We start from the raw sequence: 12,129 nt of genomic DNA on the forward strand, positions 1-12,129 counted from the left end.
AGCGTGCTCCTTCCTGGGCAACCGTGGGGCTCGAGGGGCCTGACCAGAGCTGCCTGGGGACCTGGGGGAGGAGCCCGGAGAGGCTAGGGTGGGGCACCTGGTGCAGGGTAGGAGGGGTGGTAAGAGGACTGGGGGCCACACAGGGGTCCGGGGCTCTGGGCAGCACAAAGTAGGAGTACGCGTCGTCCCCCGGAGGGTCCAGGGTCGCTGAGGTCTCGGGAGGGCTGAGAGAACAACGGAAGAGGAAGAAGTCCGGACTCCGGGTCGGCTGCGACGGCCTCCGGGGTCCTGGCGGGTCCTGTCGCGGTGCCGCACCGCACGGGCCGCCCCTCCCTCCGGGCGGGCGGGGCGGGCACACCCCAATAAACGGTGACAGCGCGTCCGGAAAATGGCCCAATTTTGAGACCTCCAGCGAAAAGGGGCAGGCCGGGTGGTGGCCCCGTCCCGGCCCAGACCAGTGAGCCTCCTTCGAGCTTGGGGCGGGGACGAGGAGCCCCGGCTGCGGCCGCCAGTTTCTCTTCCCAGATCCTGACTCCGGTGGGACTCCCGGGGTAGGACTCACTTCTGCTTTCCCAGACGGGAACGGGCCGGGGGAGGTGCGGCTCCGAATCTTCTGTCCCCACCCCGTCCCCAGCCACGCTTCCCAGACACCCTGCACCGGGAGGCCGGCGAAGCGCGGGGGAGCTCCCGACGCAGGAGGGCAGGACGCTACCCACCTCTGCCCGCGCCCACCGTGTGCCCGGGCGGCGCCTGTGGTCCCGCGTTCATTCCCCAACCACTTGAGCTGCGCGGGTCTCAGCCTCCCCACGCCGCGGTCCCGGCATCTCTGAATCCCAGACCCAGGAGCTGCCCGGGACTGTGCCCCTTCTCCACAGGTAGACATTATTTATAATGTGGTAACATCCACGCAAGAGTGCGAGCTCCTGCTGCGTGCCAGGAGCGCAGGGGCTGCAGATCCCAGAGGAAGAGATTTAGGGACCCATAGAGCCTCGCGCCTCACCCTCGCCATGCTGCCGGGGGACCCCAGGGCTAGGAGGCCAGGCAGCTGGAGAAGTTATCAGGAGGAACTTTGGGGCACCTTCCTGGCGAGAGATTGGTGTGAGTGGTACAGCTCTGTCTCCGGCGTAGGGCAGCCATGGGACCCCAGCTGTGTTTCAGACAATAAAGAGCAAGCAGGATAGCGAGCTAGAGATGCAAACTAGAACACCCGAGATCCTGCACGAGCCCTCTGGGCTGCCATAACAAACTACTGCAGACTGGATAACGTAAACAACCGAAATTATTTTCTCACAGTTCTGAAGGTCCAAGATCAAGGAGCAGGCAAGGTTGGTTTCTCATACTATTTCAAAGCCTCTCTCCTCACCAAGAAGTCACAGGTTCAATTCCCAGTCAGGGCACATACCCAGGTGTCCGGCTGGATTCCCAGTAGGGGCTGTGCAGGAGGCAGTCAATAGATGTTTCTATCTCATCGACGTTTCTATCTCTCTATCCCTCTCCCTTCCTCTCTCTCTAAAAAATAATTAATTAATTAATTTAAAAATTAAAAAGGGATTCAAAGCCTCTCTCCTCAGCTTGCAGGTGGCTGCCCTCTCCCTGTGTCCTCACATGGTCTTTCCTCTGTGCCCATGTAGCCCAGGTGCCTCTGTGTGTGTCCACATGTCCTCTTCTTTAAAAAGACACCATTCAAGCCCTGGCCGGTTTGGCTCAGCGGTTGGAGCGTCCGCCTGCGGTCTGGAGAGACCCGGGTTCGGTTCCCGCTAAGGGCACGTACCTCGGTTGCAGTTTGTCCCCGGCCCTGGTTGGTCGTGCGGGTGGCAGCCACTCGATGTGTCCCTTTCACATCGATGTTTCCCTCTCTCTCTCTCCCTCCCACTCTATCTGTACAAAAAATGGGAAAAAGTCCTCGGGTGAGGATAAAAAAAATAAAATAAAATAAAAAAAGACACCATTCAAGATTTACCAGCCCTGGCCAGTTTGGCTCAGTGGTTGGAGTGTCGTCCTGCGGACGAGAGAGTCCCGGGTTCGATTTCTGCTATTTATTTATTAATAATAATAAATAAAAAGATTTAAAAACACACACACATACAGAAAAACAGACACCAGCCCGGCCGGTGTGGTTTAGTGGACTGAGAGGTCCCAGTTCAATTCTCAGTCAGGGCATGTGCCCAGGTCCTGGCAGGAGACAGCCAATTGATGTATCTCTCTCACATTGATGTTTCTCTCTCTCTCTCTCTCCCTTCCTCTCTCTCTCTCTCTAAAAGAATAAATAAAAATATACAGTATTTTGTTTTAAAAAGAAAGAAAAGAAAAACAGACACCAGTCAGTCAGGTAATGACCCATCCTAATGGCCTCATTTTGCCTTAACCACCTCTGTAAAGGATCTGTCTTCAAATACAGTCACATTCTGAGGTCCTGGGGTGGGGGTGAGGGGACACCGTTCAGCCTGTTATATATCCCACACTCCTCCTGGGTGTTTCCCCTCTACTCTCTCACTACTACCACACTTAGAACGCTTCTGACAGCAGATGTGTGGGGTTCCCTCCCACACCAAGTAATTCTCTGTGACACCAGCTGGGTGTCCTGAAAGTCAATTCCAACACTAACCAGAGTTAGCACAGACCCCACAGGTTAAGTAAGGACTCAGTCCCAGAAGACTGCCCCACTCCAGATGCCAATTGCAGATAGTGGGACCCAGTTTATCCACAATTTCTGCTGACTTGACAACAGGTCGTAGGTTCCCATGACCACAACACTCATTATTTGGTAGAACAGCTCACAGAACTCAGGAAAATATAATAAAGGATACAGATAAAAAATCAGCTACATTGGTGAAACCTGGAAGGGTCCCAAGCACAAGAGCTTCTGTCCATGTGGAGTTGGGGTGCGACACCCCCCCGACATGTAAATGTGTTCACCAACCCTGAAGCTCTCTGAACCCCATACTTTGGGAATTTTTATCATGGCTCATCACATAGACATAACCAATGATTAACTCAATCTCCAGCCCCTCTCCCCTCCCTGGAACATAGGTTGTGGGGCTCAAAGTTCCAAGATGCCAATCATAGTCTTTTGGGTGATTAGCCCCCATTCAGGAGATATCAGGAGCCCACTCAAAGTCCACTTCACTAGAACAAAAGACACTCCTCTATTACCCAGGAAATTCCAAGGGATTAGGATCCCTGGCAGGAACTGGGGGTAGAGACCAAATATTAGAACAAAAGATGCTCTTAGTGCTCTTATCACTTAGTAAATTACAAGGGTTTTAGGAGCTCTGTGCCAGGAACAAGAAGCAGAGACCAATACATATATTCTCTATTTTTTCACTGCCCACCCCTTGGCCTCTGGCCACAGAACACTTACAGCAAAATGATATATGACTCAAAAGATACTGGCACACTTGCCCAGCCAGTGTGGCTCAGTGGTTGAGTGTTGACCCGTGTAGCAAGAGGTCGCCAGTTTAATTCCAAGTCAGGGCACATGCCCAGGTTGTGGGCCAAATCCTCAGTGGGGAGCATGCAGGAGGGGCCTATCAATGTTCCCTCTCTTCAATGTTTCTATCTCTCTCCCTTCCTCTCTTTCTAAAATCAATAAAGAAAAAATAAATAAAAAGAATGCTGGCACATTACCAGAATTCCACAGTCATTAATATTCATATCAGTCTATCATCATATAATATGAAAATGTCCCCCAGAATGAGGCCACTCAGGTCTCAGGTTGGCAGGCTTCCACTCAATCTTGCAAAAGCAGAGGTTCCACAAGCAGAAGTAGTCTCAGCAAACATGGGTTCACCCTTTAAGGTATCTGATAAAACTGTGCAAAGAGATTATATCATCTCTTGCTCTGAGCCTCTTTCAAGGTGTCAATATTGGCCCCTCATTACATAAATATTTATTCATAACCTTTCCCTTAGCTGCTATTTCTCCTCATTTATACCCAAACTTTTACACCATTGGAGGAGACATTAGGTTTGGCCCTTGTGCGGGTCTAGATTGCAGGCAGCAACACTAGTCTAGCAAGTGCCTTCCCCTCAGTCCACTCCTGTTTACAAAAGTGAGGTTACACAGGTGCAGACCTTGTGGGCTTTTTTTTTTTTTTTTTTTACCATTAGGCATACAGCTGAATTCACTGTTAACACCAATTTTGGCAGATGGGGTGAAGGCACATCTTGCTCCATCAGCCCCTGGGAATTCTGACATAAGGTTTAAAATATAGTTGCAACTATTATTTAGGAATCATTGCTGTTTCAGGCACTTGCATTTGTAGCCCTGGTTATGTGACCACTGAATCAGGTATGAAAAAACAATTGAGGCCCAGCCAGTGTGGCTCAGTGGATTGAGCATCGTCCCATGGACCGGGAGTCTGGCTGGATTCCTGGTCAGGGCACATACCTGGGTTTTGGTTTCCATCCTCAGTGTGGGGCGTGCAGGAAGCAGCCGATCGATGTTACTCTCACACATTGATGTTTCTGTCTTTCTCTCCCTTCCTCTCTCTCTAAAAAAAATCAATAAAGACATATTTAAAAAAAAAAAAAATTGAGCCCTGGCTGGTTTGGCTCAGCGGTTGGAGCGTCGGCCTGCGGTACAGAGAGACCCGGGTTCGGTTTCCGCTAAGGGCACGTACCTCGGATGCAGTTTGTCCCCGGCCCTGGTTGGTCGTGCGGGTGGCAGCCACTCGATGTGTCCCTTCACATCGATGTTTCTCTCTCTCTCTCTGCCTCTCTCTCCCTCCCACTCTATCTGAACAAAAAATGGAAAAATGTCCTCGGGTGAGGATTAAAAAAACAACAACAACAACAATTGAGATGATATAGAAAAGAAGGAAAGAAAGAAAAAATTGAGTCATTATACCAGCATCCTCTCCTCTTGGGAAGAATTGCAGTGTCTTACCAGATCCACCAGAAAAACAGAGAAATCTATCCAGTGGGGAAACTCCTTTAGCCCCACTCATGTTTGTATTGAGTGGGAACACACACTTATGAAGGCGTGTAAGCCAGCTCTTCAGGTCTTTATCTCCTTTCATTTTAGACAACTAAAGTCTCTATTGCCCATTCTAATTCTCTATCAAATAAAACTCTGAGGACACCTCTCTGCCCATTGGGCATCATGGGCTATAAAGCGTGATCCTTGGCCTGAAGAAATGACGATTGGCCATAATAATTGGTGCACTCTCTTCTGTTCTGATTTTTAAAATAGCATCTGAACATTTGAATCTACCCCTGGGTAAGCAAATCCCAGCCCAGAGTCAGGGTCTGTTCTCATCAGGACCCATTTCTAGCCCCCTAGGGCCACCAGCATCAGTCTGACTTGCCAGCTACGATCAGGCAATTTTCCACATAGCCACCTGCAGTCTTCATGCACACTTACTTTATGGGCCCAGGTGGCCTCCTCAAGTGAACACACAGAGATTCCTGCTTGTTGGTTATAATCAACTTTTAAATCTGGAAGGGGGTTCTTCAGATGGGCATCAACATGTCCTACTTTATTAACCCCTCACATTCCCACAGGGATCTCCACAGGACCAAGTTTCCATTGCCCTTCCAGCTCAGATCCCAGGCCATTGGTCACTATCCATGAGTTGGTAGAAACCAAAACACAGGGATTTTTACTGTTCAATCCTTCTATCACTGCTGGGAAATCAACATGCAGTTCAGCCCACTGAGCTGATCTGCTTTTACCTTCTTTGATCAGAGCGGCAGCCTTCCAACCAGGATGTTGTCTGTTCACTATGGAACTGCCATCCACAAACCAAGCAGCTCTTTGTTGCTCAGTCAAGAGCTATTTACAGGGCACTGTCCAATTGACAATAGAAACCAGGATCTCCTCACACCATTCCAAAGTTGGTCCTAGGGGAAAAAAGTCTCCCTGCTTGTGAGTATCTCTTTGTGTTTCCAGCAGCATGAGCCTGCATAAATCATTTCCATTTCATTAGCAAACTCTTCTGGGCCCTGCAATACTCATTAGAGCATTTCTCTGGCACTGTGGGTATTTCAGGTTTCAAGATCATTTTATGTCCTTCAGTCATGTGAGTAGTTTCAATTCATGTCTGATAGCAAGGTAGTAAATGCTCCAAAAATGAAAATTCTCTTGTCCAACATCCCAGTAGTCGTCACTAGGAGGTGCTCATGGGATGTTGCTGTAGTCCCAGGCCACACTCCACATGGGCTACCACACAGAGAATCGGTTCCAGTTCTTCGTGGGCTCAGGCAAACACACAGGTTCTCATTTAGCATGTTCAATTCATGTGGCTTGAAGGACACATATACATGCCTGTTTTACAAGACTAGGTAGAAAAATGTTCCCCAGTGAAATACAACGTCCACCCCATAACACAATCAGGTAAAAGACATGCCACCACTTCACATAAAGTCTGCTCAAACGTACCAATTCTTCTATTGACTTTTACCTAATTCCAGCAATCCTCATATTTCTAATAGGTCCTATTAGGACTTCATCAACATGATTTTACAATACTAGGTAAGTATTGTATGTCCCAGTGGGACATAATATCCATTCCCATAAAACATTAGTTAAAGGAGACACAACGTTTTTTTTTTTTTCTTTTCTCTTTTATTGCCTTTTAGAGAGAGGAAGTGAGAAGGAGAGAGAGATAGAAACATTGATGAGAGAGAACATCGATTGGCCACCTCCTGCATGCCCCCTACTGGGGATCAGGCCCACAACCTGGGCATGTGTCCTGACTGGGAATTGAACCGGCGACCTCCTGGTGCATGGGTCAACACTCAACCACTGAGCCACACTGGACAGACACAACTTCTTTACATAAAGCCTATTTAAATATTCCAACTTTCATAATCTTATCAACTCTTATATTTTTATGTTCTCTCAATCTGATTATAGCCCCAGCCAGGGCTTCACCAATGGGTTTTGGTACCACAGTGTATGAGGCTCCTGTATCAGGCAGCCCCCGGAACTTATCTTCTTGGCTCCCTGACCAATTAACCCACTTTTTTTTTTTTTTATCCTCACCTGAGGACATTTTTCCTTTTTTTATTCAGATATAGCGGGAGAGAGAGAGAAACATCGATGTGAACGGGACACATCGAGTGGCTGCCACCGCACGACCCAACCAGGGCCGGGGACAAACTGCAACCAAAGTACATGCCCTTAGCAGGAACTGAACCCGGGTCTCTTTGGACCGCAGGCCGATGCTCTAACCGCTGAGCCAAACCGGCCAGCAATTAACCCACTCTTATGCAAAAACCCTTGAATTAGAGGGGATTCTGGGAAGATGATAGATAGGAAGCACCAGGAAACTGTCTCCCCTTCCGGACAATAATTACACTGGCCGACGGCTGATGGAACTGTTATGAAACTCTGAAGGCTTACAACTTCCAGGGGAAGGGCTGTGCAGTAATTTGTGGTAAATTTCATCGTTTAGCACAGTAGCAGCTACTCAACCCACACCCCCAGCCATGTGGCACGCAGCTGTGCGTGTGTACCGGAGCAGCCGGCACACAGCTTTCAGGAACTTGTTCAAATGTCAGTACTACCCAAAGCAATCTATAGCTATGATGCAATTCCTATTAAAACCCCAATGATGTTTTTTGAAGAATAGAAAAACCCATCCTAAAGTTCATATGGTATCTCAAAGGACCCAACAGCCAAAACACTATTGAAAAAGAGGAACAAAACTGGAGGACTTCCTGATTTCAAAACTTACCACAAAACTACAGTAACCAAAACAGTGTGGTACTGGTGTAAAGACAGACATAAACCAATGGTATAAGAGTCCAGAAATAAACCCTCACCTATACAGTCATATGATTTTTGACAAGGGTGCCAGACCATTTAATGGAGAAAAGATAATCTTTTTAAAAAACTGTTCTGGGAGCCCTGGCTGGCATGGCTCGGTTGGTTGGGCACCATCCTGTGCACTAGGAGGTTGCTGGTTTGATTCCTGTGTTGCAGGTTCAATCCCCAGTGGGAGACGTGAAGGAGGCAGCTGATTGATGTTGCGCTCTCACACCGATGTTTCTCTTTCTCTCTCTCCCCTTCCCTTTCTCTCTAATAAAAAATCAATAAATTATTCTTTAAAAAATAAAATAAACAGTTTGGGGAAAACTGGATAACACCTCCAAAAGAATGAAATTGGATCCTTACCTAACACCATATACAAAAATTAAATCAAAATGTATCAAGGACGTAAATGTAAGACCTTAAACGATTAAACTCTTTGAAAAAAACAGGACAGATGCTTTATGACAGTGGATTTGGCAATGATTTCTTGGATATGATACCAAAGGCACAGGTAACAAAACAAAAAATAGACAAATTGGACTTCACAAAAAATTTTAAATTTTGTACATCGATACTATATCCATGGGGTAAAAAGCAACCCCCAAAATGGGAGAAAATATTGAAGTCATATCTGTGATAAGAGATTAATATCAGAATATATAGAGAATTCCTAAAACTCAACAAAAGAAAACAAATAATCCAATTAAAAACAGGATTTGCCCTGAGTCAGTGGATGGAGTATCAGCCTGTGTACCAAAGGGTCATGGGTTTGATTCCTGGTCAAGGGCATGTACCAGGGTTTCAGGTTCAATCCCCACCTTGGTCTGGGTGAGTGCGGGAGGCAACCAATCGATGTGTCTCTCTCACATCGATGTTTCTCTCTATATCTCTGTCTCTCTCCCTCCCTTCCTCCCTGCCACTCTCTTTCAAAATCAGTGGGAAAAATATCCTCAGATGAGGATGAACAACAACAAAAAAGGACTTGAATGGACATTTCTCCAAGGAAGATACACAAATGAACAATAAGCACATAAAAATGTACTCAACATCACTAATCATGTGTTTCCTCTTTGTTTCACTCCTATCAATATTTGCTTAATTCACCCTATTTCTTAATAACTTTTAAAATTTTCACCCTGCTAAGATCAATCTCTCTCTCTTATTTTTTATCCTCACCCGAGGACATTTTTCCATTTTTTGTTCAGATAGAGTGGGAGGGAGAGAGAGGAAGAAAAAGAGAGAGAGAGAGAGAGAGAGAGAGAGAGAAAGAGAAACATCAATGTGAAAGGGACACATCAAGTGGCTGCCACCCACACGACCAACCAGGGCCGGGGACAAACTGCAACCAAGGTATGCGCCCTTAGCGGGAACCAAACCCAGGTGTCTCTGGACCACAGGCCGACGCTCTAACCACTGAGCAAAACTGGCCAGGGCTCGCTCTCTCTCTTTTTTTTTAAATTTTTTTCTTTATTGATTTTAGAGAGAGAGGAAGGGAGAGAGAGACAGAAATGTTGGTGAGAGAGAACATTGATTGGCCGCCTCCTGCATGCCCCCTCTGGGGATTGGGCCCACAACCTGAGCATGTGTCCTGACCGGGAATCGAACCGGCAACCTCTTGGTGCATGGGTCGACGCTCAACTACTGAGCCACACCGGCCAGACCGGACCAGTCTCTTGATTCTCTCCTCTACCTTTCCCCATTTTCTGGTTAAATAACCTAATATTTGTATTAGTAATAAGCCCCATGAGGGAAAACAGAGAGCAAATTCTACGTCCTCCTGAACTGTCTTACAGTTTTGTAACAGTAAGATTACATGCGGTGCCTATGCAACAGGCCCTCTTAACCACAGCATTTATCATGACCTGGGTAATGACAATCTTCACTGGGTGACTATCCCAGTCATTGTAAAGCCAGTCCCACATGGCTTACATACAGAGCATTTCAGCTTCGGTGCTCCACTTGGCATTGATGGGGGAGATGAACAGTCTCCCTTCTCAGGGTAAACAGACCTTACCGTGATTTTTATCCAGTCCACCAGGCTGGCTGTTTCCTTGGGAATAACTTCCTGTGTGTCTGGATCATGACAGCCATCTGTGATCGCTCCAGAGGAGCTTCAGGTCCTGCACTAACATGAACACGCTCTCCCGCTCACTCCGTAGCATCAAAACCAGAGACACAGCCCCCAAATTGGTTACTCTCACAATCCCTTTCAGTAAAGTGTCCTCAGAAAGCTGGTGATACCGATCTACAAAATGAAACAATTCTTTCACAGGATGCCCTCTGGTTTCTGTAGTTTCTTGGTTTTGCCCTTCCCCCATGTTGACTAACTTCTTAGTGACCACAGGTCGTAGAGGTTCTTTTTGTTCTCCCTGCACAATTTTCACCTTGGGCAGCAGCTGTGAGGCCAGTGCCGAAGCTCACACTCACTAAAATCTGAGCTTGGTTTAGCATCAAGGTCCAACCCAGCACTCTCTTTAAATTTCACTTTAGATATTACAGATAACGATAACCAAGAGATGGAATATTTTACCTTTAAAAAAAAATGTTTTTATAGCCCAGCTGATGTGGCTCAGTGGATTGCATATTGTCCCACGGACTGAGAGGTCCCAGTTCGATTCCTGGTTAGGGCACATGCCCTGGTTGTAGGCTCGATACCCAGTGGGGTCTGTGTAGGAGGCAGCTGATCGATGTTTCTCTCTCACATCAATGTTGCTATGGATCAGTTGCCTCCCATATGCACCTCAACTGAGGACTGAACCGGCAACCTGGGTGTGTGCCCTGACCAGGAATTGAACTGGTGTCCTTTTGGTGTATGAGACTCTGCTCAACCAACTGAGCCACACCGGCCAGGACTTGCCTTTTTCTTGTTAGTTTGCATGTCCGCATACATCCCATGAACCAGCTCCCCCAGAGAAGATTCATCTCTAAGTTCCATTAGTAAATTTACCTTTGGTAACTGAGCACAGCACAGCTGCTGTTCCATCCATTGGCCACCATGTGGCCACCAGGAATTAAAGCCTCCTTTTCATCCTTCCTCTCCCAAACCACGTTTCCATGAACCAGAGCCGTGCTAGCGATCCCACTTTTCTCATACCAATGGTAATGAGAACCTCACTTCTTATGGGAACAGATATATATGTATTTTTTCTTTCTATTATCTCACACCATGTTTGGCAAATATTATGAAGTTTGATAATGCCAAGTATTAGGCAGGTGTGGGCCAGAAGAAATTCACGATCTGCTGATAGGAGTATATTTTTTTGCCCCATGATGGGATCAACATTCCCCACAAAATTTGGTTCATGAGGCCACTCCCACCAAGAGAACACGATGAGATGGATTACTCACACCATGAGGCTTTAGGTGAGGAGCAGGACATGTCTGAAATGACTTGAAAGAGCAAAGAGGGGCTTTTTTTTTTTTTTTTTTTTTGTGGTTGGGGAGTGAGGCTGGGCTGAGGGCTCTTCCACACTGCCAGGGCTTTCTTAATTTCAGTGTCCCTCCTGTGCAAGGGAGAGAGCATCAGGGCCTTTTTTTCAGCCTGCCTCGCTGTGGAGCAGAAGGCGAAAAAGGAAGCACGGGACTTGAAGTCTGTCAAAAGTCAAACATCAAAAATGAAGTCAGACTCTTCATTACTGAGTATAAATTAGTACCTACACTTTGGAAACCAGTTTGACAATATTTAATGAAGCTGAAGAGCATAACCTCTGTGGTAGATAAAAGATGAATGCACATTATTTGCTACTCCTTCCATTAAACAGTGAAATCCAATCTCCCCTTGAGCCCTGTCTGGGCTCAGTGACTTGCTTGACCAGTGGAATGCCATGAAGTGGTGGTTCTGGGACCTCAAGGCTGCACCTTAAGGAGACTTGCAGACTCTTGGAACCTCTCTTTTTTATTTTATTTTATTTATTTTTTATCCTCACCCGAGGACATTATTTTTTTCATTTTTTGTTCAGATAGAGCGGGAGGGGGAGGGAAAGAGAGAGAGAGAGAAACATCGACATGACAGGGACACATCGAGTGGCCACCACCCGCACGACCAACCAGGGCCGGGGACAAACTGCAACCGAGGTACACGCCCTTAGCGGGAACTGAACCTGAGTCTCTCTGGACCACAGGCCAACGCTCCAACCGCTGAGCCAAACCGGCCAGGGCGTGGAACCTCTCTTTGAAGAAAGTCAGCTGCCATATCAGTAGTCTGGGAAAGTCGAACTGTGAGGAAGTCCATGCAGACCACAGGCAGAGGCTACATGGAGAGAGAAATGCTGTCTGGCACCAGCAGATGCAGCGATCCGGTCCATGCACCAGACTCGAGAGCACAGGAACTTTGAGATACTCCAGCCCTGGCCACCATTAACCTGCAACTGT

The sequence above is a fragment of the Molossus molossus genome, unplaced genomic scaffold, assembly GCF_014108415.1.
Source record: "Molossus molossus isolate mMolMol1 unplaced genomic scaffold, mMolMol1.p scaffold_m16_p_3, whole genome shotgun sequence".
NCBI classification, from domain to species: domain Eukaryota; kingdom Metazoa; phylum Chordata; class Mammalia; order Chiroptera; family Molossidae; genus Molossus; species Molossus molossus.